A 16,337-nucleotide genomic window follows, 5' to 3' on the forward strand; every position below is an offset into this window, starting at 1 on the left:
AAGGATCAGTGATACTGAAAGCAGAAATCTAGAAATAAATCAAAAGGAGGAAGAGAGAAACCGAAGAATAAAAAATAATGAAAGAAATACAAGAACTAGCTGATACCATCAGAAGAGGAAAAAGAATAATGGGAATTCTCGAAGGGGAGGAAAAAGAGCAGGGAGTAGAAAGCATTTTCAGATAAATAGTTGATGAGAATTTCCCAAATATAAGGAATGAGCTGGAGCTCGGAATTTAAGAAATCAATAGAACATCCAATTATCTCAACCCAAAAAGGCCTCAACCAAGATACACTGTATTAAAAAAATCAAAAATCAATGACAAAGACAGAATTCTAAGGGTAGCCAGGGAAAAGAAGACGGTAACCTATAAAGGAAAACCCATTAGATTACCGTCCGACTTCTCAGCACAAACCTTACAAGCCAGAAGTGGTGGAATCAAATATTCAAACTATTAAATGAAAGAAATAACCAGCCAAGAATAAAGTATCCAGCTAAGCTCTCCTTTAGATATGAAGGAGAAATAAAGACCTTTCCGGACATAAAAAAATTGAGGGAATTCTCCACTATGAGGCCTGCACTACAAGAAATACTGAAAGAGGTCAGCTGACCTAAAACAAAATCACACACACACAAAAAAGCATAATTAGGAATAAGGTGATTAGCAGGTTGATAAAAGCAGAGGAGTGCAACCCTTACTACGAACAGGGCATTATAAGCTTAAAAAAAGAGATTTGCAATAGCAAGATAGTAATGAACATTCAGCACACATAGGGACAAAATGAGACGACTATGACTGAAAAGGAAAGGATTCAAAGATCCAAATTCACAAAGGGGAATGGAGATAAGGTACACACAGAAGAAGAGGGACGACTGTACATATACGACTATCCTTTTCATATTTGTAATGGTAACCACAGACCAAAGATTTAGAACCAAAGTATATAGCATAAAACAAGGACCAGAAGGAAAACCCACAAAAGCCAACCAAAATAAAGAAAATAGAAACACATGGACAAGGAAGCAATTAAAACACCGAGATACCAAAAAGCAAAAGATAAAATGTCTGTAAGAATACCTCATATTTCAATAATCACCCTAAATGTAAATGGACTGAAATCACTAATAAAAAGGCACAGAGTTGCAGACTGGATTAAAAAACAAACCATATGCTGCCTCCAGGAGACACATGTCAGTTCCAAAGACAAATATAGACTCAAAGGGCAAGGGTGGAAAATGATGTTTCAAGCAAATGGCATTCAAAGAAAAGCGGGAGTAGCAGTACTAATATTGGACAAAATAGACTTCGAAATAAAAAAGGTGAAGAAAGATACCGAAGAACACTTCATAATGAATCATGCACTTAGAAGACATAAAACTTATTAATATCTATGCTCCCAAACAGGGAACCCCAAAATAAGTAAAGCAATTACTAACAGAACTAAGGAAAAAACAGACCAAAACATTATCATAGTAGGGGACCTAAATACCCCACTGTCAGATATGATCATCCAAGCAGAAAATCAATAAGGAAATAACATCCTTAAATGACACATTAGACCAACAGGACATGATTGACATTTACAGAGCCTTCCATCCCAAAACAGCTGCTTATACATTCTTCTCTACTGTACATGGAACATTTTTAAGAATCGACCACATACTGTAACACAGAGATAGCCTCAATACATATAAGAGGACTGAAATCATACCAACCATATTCTCTGATGATAATGCTCTGAAACTAGAGATCAACTGCAAAAAGTAATCAGAAAGAACCACAAATACATGGAGACTGAACTATATGCTACTGAAGAATAACTGGGTCAGAAGAAATAAAAAGAGAGATCAAAAGATGCGTAGAAATGAATGATCATGAGAGTACAAATATCAAAACTTTTGGGACACGGCAAAAGCAGTCATAAGAAGAAAGTTCCTATCAGTACAGGACTACTTCCAAAAACAAGAACGAGCCAAAATAAACAACCTAACGCTTCATTTTAAAAAACTAGAAAAGGAAGAACAAATGAACCCTAAATCAGCAGAAGGAAAGAAATCATCAAAATTAGAGTGGAAATAAATGAAATTGAAAAGAAAAAAAATAGAAAAAATAAATGCACCAAAGAGCTGGTTCTTTGAAAAGGTTAATAAAATTGACAAACCCTTGGCTAGAATCACAAAAAAAAAAAAAAAAAAGAGGACACAAAAAAACAAAATGAGGGATGAAAGAGGAAAAATTACAACAGACACTACAGAAATACAAAGGATCATACAAGAATACTATAGAAAAAGTATGTGACACCAAATTTAATAACCGAGAAGAAATGGACCTGTATTTAGAAAAATACAACCTTCCTAGACTGAATCAAGAACTGGAAAATCTAAATAGACTGATCAGCAGTATGGAAATTGAAACGAGCATCAAAAACCTACCAAAAAGTAAAAGTCCAGGACCAGATGGCTTCAGTAATGAATTCTACCAAACATTCAAAGAAGATTTAATACCTCCTCTCCTCAAACTCTTCCAAAAAATCGAAGGAGGCGGCAATATTTCCAAACTCATTTTATGAGGCCAACATCACTCTGATACCAAAACCTGGTAAAGATAACACAAAAAAAGAAAACTATAGACCAATATCTCTCATCAATTCAGATGCAAAAATCCTAAATAAGATACTAGCAAACCGAATACAGCAACATATTAAAAAGATTATACATCACAATCAAGTGGGCTTCATCCCAGAGGCACGGGGATGGTTCAACGTATGCAAATGAATTAATGTGATATACCGCATAAACAAGTTAAAAAATAAGAATCATATGATCATATCAAAAGATGAAGAAAAAGCCTTTGACAAGATACAGCACCCATGTATGATCAAAACACTTAACAAAATCGGTATAGAAGGAAAGTATCTTAACATAATAAAGGCCATATATGACAAACCCTCAGCCAACACTATACTTAATGGTGAAAAACTAAAAACCTTCCCTCTATCATCAGGAATATGGCAAGGCGGTCCACTACTGCCACTGTTATTCAATATAAAATTGGAGGTCCTAGTGAATGCAATCAGACAAGAGAAAGATATAAAAGGCATCCTAATAGGAAACGAAGAAGTCACACTGTCACTATTTGCGGATGACATGATTCTCTATACAGAAAACCCTAAAGACTCCACAAGAACACTACTAGAAACAATAAGCAAATACAGTAAAGTCTCTGGATACAATACCAACATTCAAAAATTCATAGCGTTCCTATACTCTAATAACGAAGTGTCAGAAAAAGTGGAAAAAATAATTCCTTTTGCAATTGCAACAAAAAGAATAAAATACCTAGGAATAAATCTAAGGAAACATGTGAAGGACCTATATAATGAAAACTGTAAGACCCTATTAAAAGAAATCGAAGAAGATACAAAGAAATGGAAAGATATTTCGTATTCTTGGATTGGAAGAATCACCACAGTTAAAATGAACTTATTACCTAAAGCATTATACAGATTTTATACAATCCCCATCATCGGCATTTTTTAAAGAAATGGAACAAAAAAAAAAATCATCAGATTTGTGTGGAAGCACAAAGGACCCCGAATTTCCAAAGCCATCCTGAGAAAAAGAATGAGGCTGGAGGCATCACTCTGTCTGATTTCAAATTATACTACAAAGCGACAGTAATCAAAATGGCATGGTACTGGCAGCAAAACAGACACACGGATCAGTGGAACAGAATCAAGAGTCCAGAAATAAACCCATGTTTTTATGGGCAAATATTTTTTGCCAAACATCCAAAAACATTCAGTGTAGAAAGAAAATCCTCTTCAATAAATGTTGCTGGCAAAACTGGAAAGCCACCTGCAAAAGAATGAAACTAGACTGTCGTCTAACATCACCAAAATTAACTCAAAATGGATTAAGGACCTGAATATAAGACCTATAAACAATAAAATGCATAGAAGAAAACAAAGGAACTAAATTCAAGGACCTTGGACTTAAAGAACATTTTATGAATTTGACCTCAATGGCAAGGGAATTCGAAGCTAAAATAAATGAATAGGACTACATCAAACTAATAAGCTTCTGCTCAGCAAAAGAAACCATCGACAAGGTAAAAAGACAAACATCCGAATGGGAAAATATATCTGCAAACAAGACCTCCGATAAGGGCCTAATATCCAAAACATACAAGGAACTCATACAACTCAATAACAAAAAAACAAATGATCCAGTCAAATAAATGGGCAGAGGACCTGAACAGACACTTCTCCCTAGAGGACATACAAATGACCAACAAATATATGAAAAGATGCTCAACATCGCTAGCTATTAGGGAAATGCAAATCAAAACCACAATGAGATACCATCTCACACCTGTTAGAATAGCTATAATCAACAGGACAAGTAATAAATGTTGGAGAGGATGCGGAGAAAAAAGAGCCCTCATACACTGCTGGTGGGAAGCCACTATGGAAAGCAGTATGGAGTTTCCTCAAAAAACTAAGAATTGATCTGCCGTATGATCCAGCAATCCCTCTACTGGGTATTTACCCCAAAGATTTAAAAACTCATATTCAAAAAGATATTTCCACACCGATGTTCACAGCAGCATTATTCACTGTATGGCCTGGACATGGAAGCAAGTGAAGTGGCTACAGTAGCTGTGGTACATATATATAATGGAATATTACTCAGCCATAAGAAGAGATGAAATATTGCCATTTATGACAACATGGATGGACCTTGAAATAATCATACTAAGCGAAATAAGCCAGGCAGGAAAGACTGAAAATCACATGATATCACATATGTGGGATATAAACCTAAAAGCAACAAATGAACAGGACAAATAAAGACTCATGGACATGGACAATGGACTAGTGGTTAACAGAAAGAAGGGGGAGGGAGGAAAAAAAAATAAAAAGTTTTAAAAATTTTATGTATATAAAGTATGAAAAAATAAATAAACTGGCAAGATAAATAAATAAATGTTATCAGGAAAAAAATGAAATGTACATGGGAATGCAAAATAGAAAGGCCAAAATCATTATGAAAAAGAAAAGCAAAGTTAGATGTTTTACACTATCTTATGTCAAGATTACTACTAAAGGTATAGAAATCAGTGTGGTATTGGTGCAAAGACAGACAGATCAATGGAACAGAACGGAGTCCAGAAATAGACCCATATGCATATAGTCAATTGACTTCTGATCAAGGTACCAAGATAAATTAGTGGAGAAATCGAAGTATTTTTCAATAAATGGTGCTAGAACAACTGAACATATATGAGATAAAAATAACTTTCTATTCCTATCCTACTCCAGATACAAAAAAATTGAAGCAAACTATCTAAACATAAAACTAAAACTAAAGCTACTAAAAAACAAAACATGAGTATCTTAGTGACCTTGAGATCGAGAAAGATTTCTTAGACAAAACACAAATAAGTACTAATCATTAAAAAAAATTTGATGACTTACATTTCATCAAAATTAAAAGGTTTCACATCGAAAGTCACCATTAAAGAATACAAACTGGAAGAGCTTAAAAAAAGACGCAGTGAGACCAGCTGGGATGCAACTAGAGCAGTCCATTTGAGAGATGATGGTAAGCTGGAATAGGTGGAATCAACTGGGAAAGAAAAAGTTGATGGATTCAAGACCTATATAGGTAGTGGTTTGAATCTGGTGATGGTTTAATATGGTAGGTAACAATAAGGGGGAAAAATACACCATTAATAGGAGGTGAATGGAACACATATAATCCCACAGCTGTTACACACCTACCACCGTAATGTGTAAGAAGAGCAGCAGCAGCTAGCATTTATTGCACACTTACTATGTTTCAGTCACAAACTGAAACTTTAGGGGCATTCTTTCCTTCTACCTTCATGACAATATTATCGTATTTTACAGATGGGGAATTTGCAACCCAGAGATTATACTGGATATTTTACACACCTGTAACCAAGGCATAAAGCCAGCTTCTTAGTGCAAAGGCATATTTTCCATGTTCTACATACTATTCCACTGCATTCACATATCACAGTTTTCTAATTTCTTCTCACTAGACTTTCAGATAATTGCATCTTTCACAATTTTAGTTAATGCAGCAATGATCAAATTCATTTAGTGCTTGTCTTAAATTATTTTCTTAGGATAGAGCCTCAATCAGTCAAGAGGTAAAATCATCTTTTTAACAGATTACAATGTACCAGAGCAGAAAACTATTTCTTTCAAACCAAATCATTCCCTGGATGGGTTTAGATAGTCATACATTTAAAATAATGGTACTGTAATGTAATAATTAGAAAGATATTCCATATAATCTTGCCCCATCCCAAAATCACTCAATTGGAGGTTACCTTCCAGGTAACGAAGCACTTCAAGAAAACTTGCAGATTTAGGATGGCAAAAAGGTGGTCTTGCCTTCTATTATAATCACCCCAAAACAGTGAGTGAGAGGAGAGCGAGAGCGAGAGCGAGAGCGAGAGCGAGAGCGAAAGCCAGAGTCGAGGAGAAAGTATTCACAATAGAAATAATCTGATAAAAGACTTTATATCCAGATATATAAAGAAAGCTTACAAGTCAGCAATAAGGAAGAAAAAATACTTTCAAAGCAGGCAAAAGAAGTTATTGGAATGGCTAATATACATATGAAAAGCTGTTCAATGTACTTATCAAGCAAATGCAAATTAACATCAGACAACCCAAATGTCCATGATGGATGAATGGATAAAATGTGATAATATACATACAATGAAATATCATTCATCTGAAAAAGGAAGTTCTGATATGTTACAACATAGAAAAACCTTGACATTATGCTAAGTGAAATAAGCCAGACACAAAAAGACAAATTTAGTATGATTCCACTTCCCTGAGGTTTCTAGAGTAGTCAAACTCTGAGAGACAGAAAGAATGTGGTGGCTGCCAGGGCCTGGGGGAGCAGGGAATGGGAGTTATTGTTTAACAGGTACAGAATTTCAGTTTGGGACAATGAAAAAGTTCTAAAGAAGGATGGCAGTGATGGTTGCACAATGTGAGTGTACTCAATGCCCTGAACTGTACAGTTTAAAATGCTTAAAATGGTAAATTTTATGTATACTTTACATACAATAAAAAAAAAAATCACTAAACTGGGAAAAAGCACTGTAATACACCAGTTACGTCCAATACAATGGCTTAAAATGAAAAGGACTGGAAGGTAATACAAAAACGTGTGTGATGATGTGGAGCAAATGGACCTTCCTTACATTGCTGATAATGTAAAATGATACAACCACTTTGGAAAAGTTTGGCAGTTTCTTATGACATTAAACATATACCTAGGACCCAAAATTTCATCCCCAGGATTTACCGAAGAGAAATGAAAATACAGTCACAAAAAGACTTGTACACAAATGTATAGTAGTTCTACTGACAATAGCCAAAAACTGAAAACTAGAAGCAGATAAATTATGGTATAATTCTGCAACAGAACACTATTCAACAATGAAAAGGAACAAACTGCCTATGTTACAACAAAAAAAGATTCTCAAAAACTAAGTGAAAGAAATCACACAGATGAGTACAGACAAGTATATGAGACAATTCGTAAAATTCCTACAAGAGGCAAAACTACTTCAGAGTGAGAAAAATCAGAAGTGATTGCCTCCAGGGTGGAAAATGGCTTGGATCGGGGCACAGGGCCTTCTGGTGCAATGGGAATGTTCTAATATTTTATTGATGCAGTACTTAGGAGGATGTATACTCCATCCACAGTCACTGAATTGGGTGCTTACCATCTGTGCATTTTACTGTAAACTCTATCTCAATAAAAAAGGCAAAAATGAATATGTAGCCAACAAAAGCACTATATAACACCACAGAATATTTAGCCATTCCTCCAACATAAGATTAATTTCCTAGAAAGGTTTTCCACAAAATGTAAGATGAAAACTCACACAAAGAACAGTTCTTACCAAAATGTCTATTAGGCATTTCACAAATGTCCAGACAGCATTCTTGATTTCTCCAGCCTCATGTTCAACCAGCCCTCAACTTGTTCCTTCCCAAGCCACTCCCTTATAAATAAATGAAACCAACAACCACCAAGTTACTCAGGCCAAAAAAAAAAAAAAAAAAAGGTCATCCCTGATTCCTTCCTTTCCTTCATCCCATACATTTAATCCATCAGTAAATTCTATTATCACCACCTCAAAAATACGTCCATTTCTCTCCATCTCCAGTACCGTCTTCCTAATCCAAACCACCATCTCATAACTGCAGGAGTCTCCTAACTGGTCTTTCTGCTTCCACTACTACCCCTCCAATTCTTTCTCTACATAGCAACCAGAACAAATTTTAAAATGTAAAGCATTTGTCATGACCCTACTTATCAACTGTACTTATAATCAAGTCCAACTTCTTTTACATGGACTATAGGCCTTACATAATCTGATTTCTGCTAACCTCATAGCTTCATCTCTCACTATGCAGAGGGCCGTGTTAGATTTCATCTCCCACTATTCTCCAGACACAATGGCCTTCTTATTGTTCCTCAAACATATCAAGCTTGTTCCTTTCCTCCAGAACTCTGCACCAGGTATTCTCAGAATACTCTTTCCCCAGCTCTGTGAATGGCCTAGTTCTACCTTGTCTTTCTGCTATCTACTAAAATGTTACCACCCCACGAGGCCTTCTCTGGCTACTCAATCTAATGTAGCTACTCCCCATCACTCTCCAATACTTCATCTTCTGTTACGACCTCAAAATAAATCACCATATGAATTAACTTATTTTTTATGTTGTGTCACTCCACTAGAACTTAAGCTCCACGAGGGCCAAGGGCTCATCTCTATCCTGTCCAGTCAATAATAGTGCCTAGAATGGAAGAGGAATACAATAAATATTTATTCAATGGTTAAGTTAGAGATAATAAATCTGACAAAAGTTAAGTACTCAAAATCTAGAGTATTTAAATATTTATATCTAAATGTCTTGGCTCTTCTGGAAATGGTTCTAAAAATACAATATTTTTTAAGCATTCTCTATGCAAAATCCTATATAAGATATGAAATCTAACACGGCCCTATGCACAGAAGGAAATCAGAAAATAGCAAATGAGTACATATGTAACATGTAATATTAAGTACAAAATGAAACACTGGCTTAGTGTTTTCCATGAAAAATAAAAAATGAACAGAATAGTATTTTGAGCTGTTTCAAATATTAATTTCAGAAATATACCTACGTTAAATATCATCTAAAAAAGGAAAAATAATAATAAAAAAAAGCATATAAAGGATCCAAAAAGCACTCCTGTGGTAAGAAAGAGTATGTCCCATCAGAAACACAAAAACCTAAAGACAAACTCAGGTAGTTCTCCAGTGATCTGAGTATCATAAAACTATCCTGACAGAACAGAAGATAAAAGAAACAATGCATTAGCAGGCTCATCCATAAGACTTTTTTTCCATTTTATTATAGAGAATTTTGAACATACCCAAATGTAGACAGAATAGCATAACGAACCTTCATGTACTCAACACTGAGTTGCAACGAGTATCAGTATATCTCTAAGAATTTAGGAAACCAGGTAAATTTCCAATGCAACACAATTACCAAAACACTGATGATAGTAAATAGAACAAACTATACATATTTTAGGCTTATTTTCCCCTTCCAGATCAGCCTTTGTCTACCTAATATCAAAAAGTATGAATTTCTTTTCATATTATTTATACTCATCATAATCCTACTCTGATGCTTCAGATGAAGAATGAAAAGCTATAATAATAACTGAGTAGAATTTTTAATAGTTTGAAACTGTGGATTACTCGAAGTATATATTTTTCAATATTTATAGAAAATTAGTTCTATATTAATAGAAAAAAATTTTAAACTACTCAATATGTAACAAACTGCCCTTTTCTTTTACTGTCAGAAATTTCCCTCTAAGTAAAATATAACGTTAACGCATTATTCAAAACTCATCAAATAGGCATACCTCATTTTATGGAGCTTCACTTTAATGTGCTTCACAGATGTTGCATTTTTTACAAATTGAAGGCAAGACCCTCCACTTTACTGCAATACTCGTTTTATTGCAGTTGCCTGGAACCAAACCCCTAATATCTCCAAGGCATGCCTGTATTCTATAAAAAAAAATTCTTTTATTAACTGAAAACAGTAAATCTAAAACAAGTGGAGTGCCAGCATCTGGGTTCCTAATCAGATGAACACCCTAAGGAAGGGGGCTTCATCAATTACAGGGCTAACCCCTTCAGGTTAAAAGAAGAGCTACAGCTGAAGCAGAAGGAAATATAGGAGCTACAAAGAACCAATCTTTGATGCCTTTTATTTTCTACTTTTCTATCAAGGTATAACTTATTATAATAAGTCTACATATTTTAAATATACAGCTCAATAAATTTTTACATATTAATTTGCCCACAAACTGCCACCCAAATCAAGACACAGAATATTTCAAACATCCCAGAAGGTTCCATTGTGTATCCACAAAGGTAGCCATTATTCTGGTACCTACAATGAAAGATTAGGATAGCTTGTTTTTGATTTTCATATAAATGAAATTAGAAAGGTTCTCTTTTAAAGTGCCCGGCTTCTTCTGTTCAATATTACACCTATGAGATTCATCCTTGCTGTTGCATATAGCAATAGTTCATTCTTTCTCATACTATAAAACTATGCCTCAATGGATTTATCTATTCTCCTGTTGATAGACAGTTGGCTTATTTACGGTTTAGAGGCTATTATGAATAAAGAATTAAACATTTTTGTATATGCCTTTGTGAACAAATGTACCCATTTATGCTGAGCATAGTACATGGGAAGTCATAGATACAAAACTATTTTGTTCAAATGCTGAACTATCAAGATTTCCAGACTACAAAATGCCACACTAAATATGAAACTTTACTGTATCATTTCTCTTGTAGGAAGCCTTTAGATAACCATGCCAGATAGCCGTAAACAGTTTTCCACGTGTTATACACCTGCGCAGTTGCCAAATGATCTGTGAACTACAAATAAACAACTTGCCAACTTTAGACCTCCTAACTTCCATCTCAACTGCCATAACAGACAGACCTTAACAGCATTCAGATCCAAGGAGCAACTCCTTGGTCTGCTAAGGACAATTATAATCAATAGCTGTGGATGAGTAAGTGGTTAGTTATGAATTTTTGAAAAACTAGGTATTTTTCTGTGCATCCATCTGGAAAGGTATTTATAGAATCAAATATCTTGGAAATGGCGGAGATCTTAAAAGAAAACATCTAGTACAACCCTACTACTAAGTCCCTATCTTCTATAAAAGGCAGCATAGTGAAAGAGCATGGATTTCTGAAGTCAGAACCCACAGGCCCAGGTTCGCTTCTGGACTCTACCACTTACCAGCACTATTACCTGAGCAAATTACCCAACTCTGACTCTCAACTGTCTCTGCTACAAAATGAGAATTATACCAATTATATCACTGCCTCACAGAACCACTGGTAAAGATTAAATGAGATAGTCTATAGAGTTTCTACCATATGGCAAATTTTATTTCATATGTCTCTTTTTAGCGGAAAGAATACTGGCCATATAGGGGACTTGAGTTATGGCCCTAGAAAATCCTACTCTGAGGCCACCTCCCTTTTCACCCAAACATAACTACAAAAATGCCTAAATTACCTCTAAAACATCTTAGAAGTGAAGTCCCAATCTTCAAACTAGAATACACATATCCCTAGGGGTACACAAAGATATGCAAGCAAGGGAATCAATTTCTACGCTTCTCTTTCATAAACCTGATCTGCCTAGATAATTAGATTATCAATGAAAGATTTTCAACCATAAAATTTATTACTTCAGGACAGGGGTCAGAAAACTATAGCCCATGGGCCAAATCTGGCTCACTACCAATAAAGTCTTATGGGCACACAACCGCACTCAGTTTGCTTGTTGTTTGTGGCTGTTTTCACACTACAATGAAAGAGCTGAGTAGTTATGACAGAAACCACATGGCCCACAAAGCCTACTATCTAGCCCTTTACAGAAAAAGTTTGCTGACTTCTGCTTTAAGACAAAATTCTGTGAGAAAAGTAGAATGGCTACAAATCCAAAAAGGAAAAATGTGATATGGACAAAATCCCAGAATGATACAAATTACCAAAACTAACTTAAGAAGTAATAAAAAAATGTGGATAGCTCTATATCAAGTAAACAAGATTTAAAATCTTCCCACAAAGAAAAGCTCAAGCCCAGGGGACCTCACTGGTAAATTCTATCAAACATATAGAAAGAAATAATTAATGATCCTATACAAGAAAACATAAAAGGAAGGAACATTGCCCATGAAATTTTAAGAGGGTAGTACAGTTGACCCTTGAACAATGCAGAAGTTAGGGGTACCAACCCCACCAAAGTGTAGTCAAAAATCCACGTGTAACTTTTGATTCCCAAAAAGCTTAACGCTGTTTCTTGGTATTCACAGGAGACTGATTCTAGGACACCCCCGAGGACGTTCAAATCTCATATAAAATGGCATGAAACAATACATACAGTAGACCCTACACAACACGGTTGGTTGAAATCTGCGGATGTGAAACCCAGGGATAAGAAAGGCCAACTGTGCATTTGAGGAAAAAAAATCTGGAAACCTTTTGTTGTAACCCGTCGGAGTGTCTTTGTTTATTCGCCGTGGCTGGCCATAGTGAAAAAATTAAATAACTGAAAAGAAAAAAAAAAATCTGTGTATAAGTGTACCCACACAGTTCAAATCCATATTGTTCAAGGATCAACTGTATTACTCTGATACTAAGGCCAGACAAAGAGATTATAAGAAATTCTCAAATCAATATTCATCATGAACAGAGTCACAAAAATTCTTAACAAAATATTAGCAAACTGAATTCAACAACATATAAAAATTATTATACACCATGACTAAATGGGTTTCATTAAAGGAACACAAGATTGGCTTAACATCTGAAAAATCAAGTAATGTAATAAGCATTTATACATATCTTAGCAAGTTTTTTTTTAATATATTTTTTAAAAATTACTATGGTATTTAGAAAACTTTCTATTTATTTTTAAAAAGTCAATATTTATGTCAGAAATTACATCCTAAACTTTAAAATTAAATGTTTAAACTACCTAAATTTATGTTGAAAAATTTCAGATGCCAACTTAAGAGTGTGTAAGAGACACAGATTTCCCAGTGTTTTGGACACTCTCAAGCAAAAATGTTTTAAGACCACACTGAATATGCCTGAAATGACAAGGGGAAAAAGAATCACTCATGCCAAAGCAATGCCATCATATCTTCAGACAGCCAATAAAAAATTACTTTTTAAAATGCGATGAATTCGGACTCCTTTTAACTTCTACCCTCAAATTAATTTACTCTTGTAGAGTACCCAGACTTAAACCTAATATTCTAGGTGTGAGCCAATCCTCTTTTCTCATTCTTACATTTTCCTAATGTAATCTACTATTGCAGATCCTATCAGTTCTTCTCACAGCCTAACAATACTACTGATGCAGAGAACTGAGACTCCACATCTCTACCTTCATTAACTGGTATAACTGAATTTTTTGGACCCAAGTAAAATTCCTCACATGTATATGACCCTTCCATTTCACTAAATTGCACTGGGAAAATCTTGAGATTATCCAGATGGTACTTTCTCTCTTCACTTCATAAAGGCAACAAATTTGATAAGTACATCTTCCAGGTAAGGATTCAAAGACATACCTTGTATAAACAAAGAAACAGAGCCTCAACTCAGATCACCTGAATCCAAGCTGTAAATTGTGTCCATAAACCAAACCCCTCCAGACACAGATACTCTAAGTCATGACTCCATCTAATTTTACCACAATCTAGCACATTCTTCCATCTCATCCACCAGGCCATCATAAAAGACTTAACAAATGCCTTGCTAAAAAAATGACACAGTATCACTATGGATACTATACTCCTTTGAGCTATCATTTGAATGTCCTGTCCTGTTTGTTGTTCTAGCTGAATTTAGAAGAACTCTAGTAACCCTGCTACTCTGGCTGAGAAAACAGGAAAATGATATTTTCCACTTTGTATTAATTACAGAATCTCAGGATTCACAAGGATCTTAAACATTTTCTAGTCTAATATTTTTCAAATTACAGATCTTTAGCTATCAGACCCACTGGCAGTCAGAGTCAATTTAGTAAGTTACGATCAACTTTTTTTTTTCTATTAAAGCACATCAGAAGGCATCAAATGTAGCAAGGGAAAATCTCTGTGTCCCCTGTGTGTGTGTATACACATACCTTGTGCATGCAGAGGCACACTGAGTCAAGATGTAGTATGTATCTAACTGTGGGTCACCAGTCAAAAAAGTTTGAGAGAAACTTTGCTAGCCCCACAGCTCTAAGCACACAAGGAAGCTCCACCAAAAAATACTAAGTAATCAAAAAGTTACATTATTTGTAATCATCTTCACTTCATACAGAGAAACCAACAAATAGGAGTTTTGTGCTCAGTACACCTAATTTGTTGTTCCTAAAAAAAGACTGGAGTGCATCTGAAGTCTCCCGCTGAAATACGGACTTGCTCAAAGACAGTTACTTTGATGGGACTGAGACCAATAACGACAGACAGCAGAATGAAATGTCTGTGTCTAGGGAAGAGAACAAAAACCATTCTGGGACTCGAGTTCCTCATCTGTTACCAAAGGAGAGGATTATTACAATTCCTAATTCTGGAAGTGGGAAATTTACTGAAAACCAGTTGGCCAAGCAGGAGGACTATGTCTTCCACACACCAATACACTTTAACCACTTCAACAATCAATTATTGATAAATTCAATCAATATCACGCAAAGAGTACTTAAAATAAGCTCAGACTTACACCAACATCAAGAAAGAATCTAGGGGACGTCCCCAGGATTCAGCAGACGCTAGGCTCCGACAAATATCATTAATTTTCCAGCCACCCTTCCCTTTCAGATTCCAGTTCACCTCTGTCCTCAAGTTATCAGTGGCACACAGATGTGGCACTCGTGGTCTTCCCTGACACCTTACTCTACTGTGAAAAAGGAAACTGAGGCACCGAGCAATGAGTGGGCGAGCTGCAGCAGCCATCAACAAGGCTAAATCAAGAGCTTAGGCCTCTAATTCCGCACACCTCATTCAAGTCCCAGACTGTTTAGAATCCCACCATCCTCCGCCTCTCACCTCAAACCATATCCCCGAGGCAACCCCTAGTACCCGGCCCCCTACGTGCCCGATGCGGCCCCCAGCTCGTGCCCGCCTTTATGAAGGTCTACGAGGCCTGGACCCCAGAAGCCTAAAAGCAAACCCGCCTGGCAACTCCGGAAGCCCCCTCCCACAAACGCCCAGCCGCCGCCCCTCGTACCCACTTCCACGCTGTCGGGCCCGCGCCTCTTCGACACACCACGCCAGACCAACCGGCCACGTAACGGGACCCAGAGACCGAGGGGTTGCTCCACGTCCACCCCGACAGCCCCAGCCGCCGCCGCCGCCGCCGCCGGAAGCGCACCGCGTATTTACGCCACCGTCGTGAGGTCACTTCCGGCGCGACGCCTTGGAATCAGGAGAGCAAGCCGTTGCGGGGCGGGGCGCCCGGGAAATTTGAGTTTGAGAGCTTGGAGGTAGGCCTGGCTTGCGGTCTTCCAGAACCGCAACTGGGCGACCTGATTAGAGTTGGGGTCCTACCCCTCCCCGGATTAGATGCCTGGGGGACTCCGCTCTTTCATTCTTGATGACAAGCTCCGTCTTTTCCTCCAGTCCCCGTTGCGCTAGTCTAGAAGCAGGAGTAGGGGACTTTGAGCGGTGGGGGTGGGGGGCTGGTAACGTGGATCCCATCCTTAATCAGTCGCAGCTGTGGGACTCAATAAGCAGGCCCCCGGGACAAATAAAGGAAACAGATTCCCTTCGTGGTTGATCTTCAGAGTTATCGGCTTCGGCTCATTTGGGGGTTAGTGTCAGCCAGTCTATGCTTCACTGCCGCCGCCGCCTCGCCCCCAAGTACTCGGGACTGAGGAAAGTGCCTCTCTCTTCCCGTGGCATTTTAGTTTTGGTAGTCTTGATTTAAAAAAAAGAAAGAAAGAAAGAAAGAAAGGTGTTTACGGCCAAGAGTGAGTGTAATGAGGAATCTTGGAGCTTAAGTTTACAAGGTTTTGAAGCCTGACACCTGGTTTGGGGAACCACTGCTTGGGCAGGCAGCATAGAGTAGGACAATGGTTCCAAACTTGGCTCTTCAAAATCAGTCGAAGAATGTTATAAAATCTTCATTTTCCAGGGACTCTTCCCTTCTTCACCACCAGAGATTCAGTTTT

At 36.9% G+C, this 16,337-nt stretch overlaps 1 protein-coding gene across 4 annotated transcripts in view; it reads right to left on the reverse strand.

Moving 5' to 3' along the window:
* The window catches only part of EDC3 (enhancer of mRNA decapping 3), a 63,019-nt gene extending 47,481 nt beyond the window's left edge, over positions 1-15,538 (reverse strand). The window contains exon 1 of one of the 4 annotated variants that reach the window (XM_011382080.2): positions 15,421-15,538. The gene's annotated coding sequence lies outside the window, so the exon portion shown is untranslated. Of the gene's footprint in view, positions 1-7,963; positions 8,066-15,394 lie in introns of those variants that run through there. The other 3 variants (XM_011382078.2, XM_011382077.2, XM_023524422.1) reach the window with 3 other exon arrangements.
* Between the last annotated feature and the right edge of the window lie 799 nt (positions 15,539-16,337).

This window comes from Pteropus vampyrus, unplaced genomic scaffold (assembly GCF_000151845.1).
Source record: "Pteropus vampyrus isolate Shadow unplaced genomic scaffold, Pvam_2.0 Scaffold462, whole genome shotgun sequence".
NCBI lineage: Eukaryota > Metazoa > Chordata > Mammalia > Chiroptera > Pteropodidae > Pteropus > Pteropus vampyrus.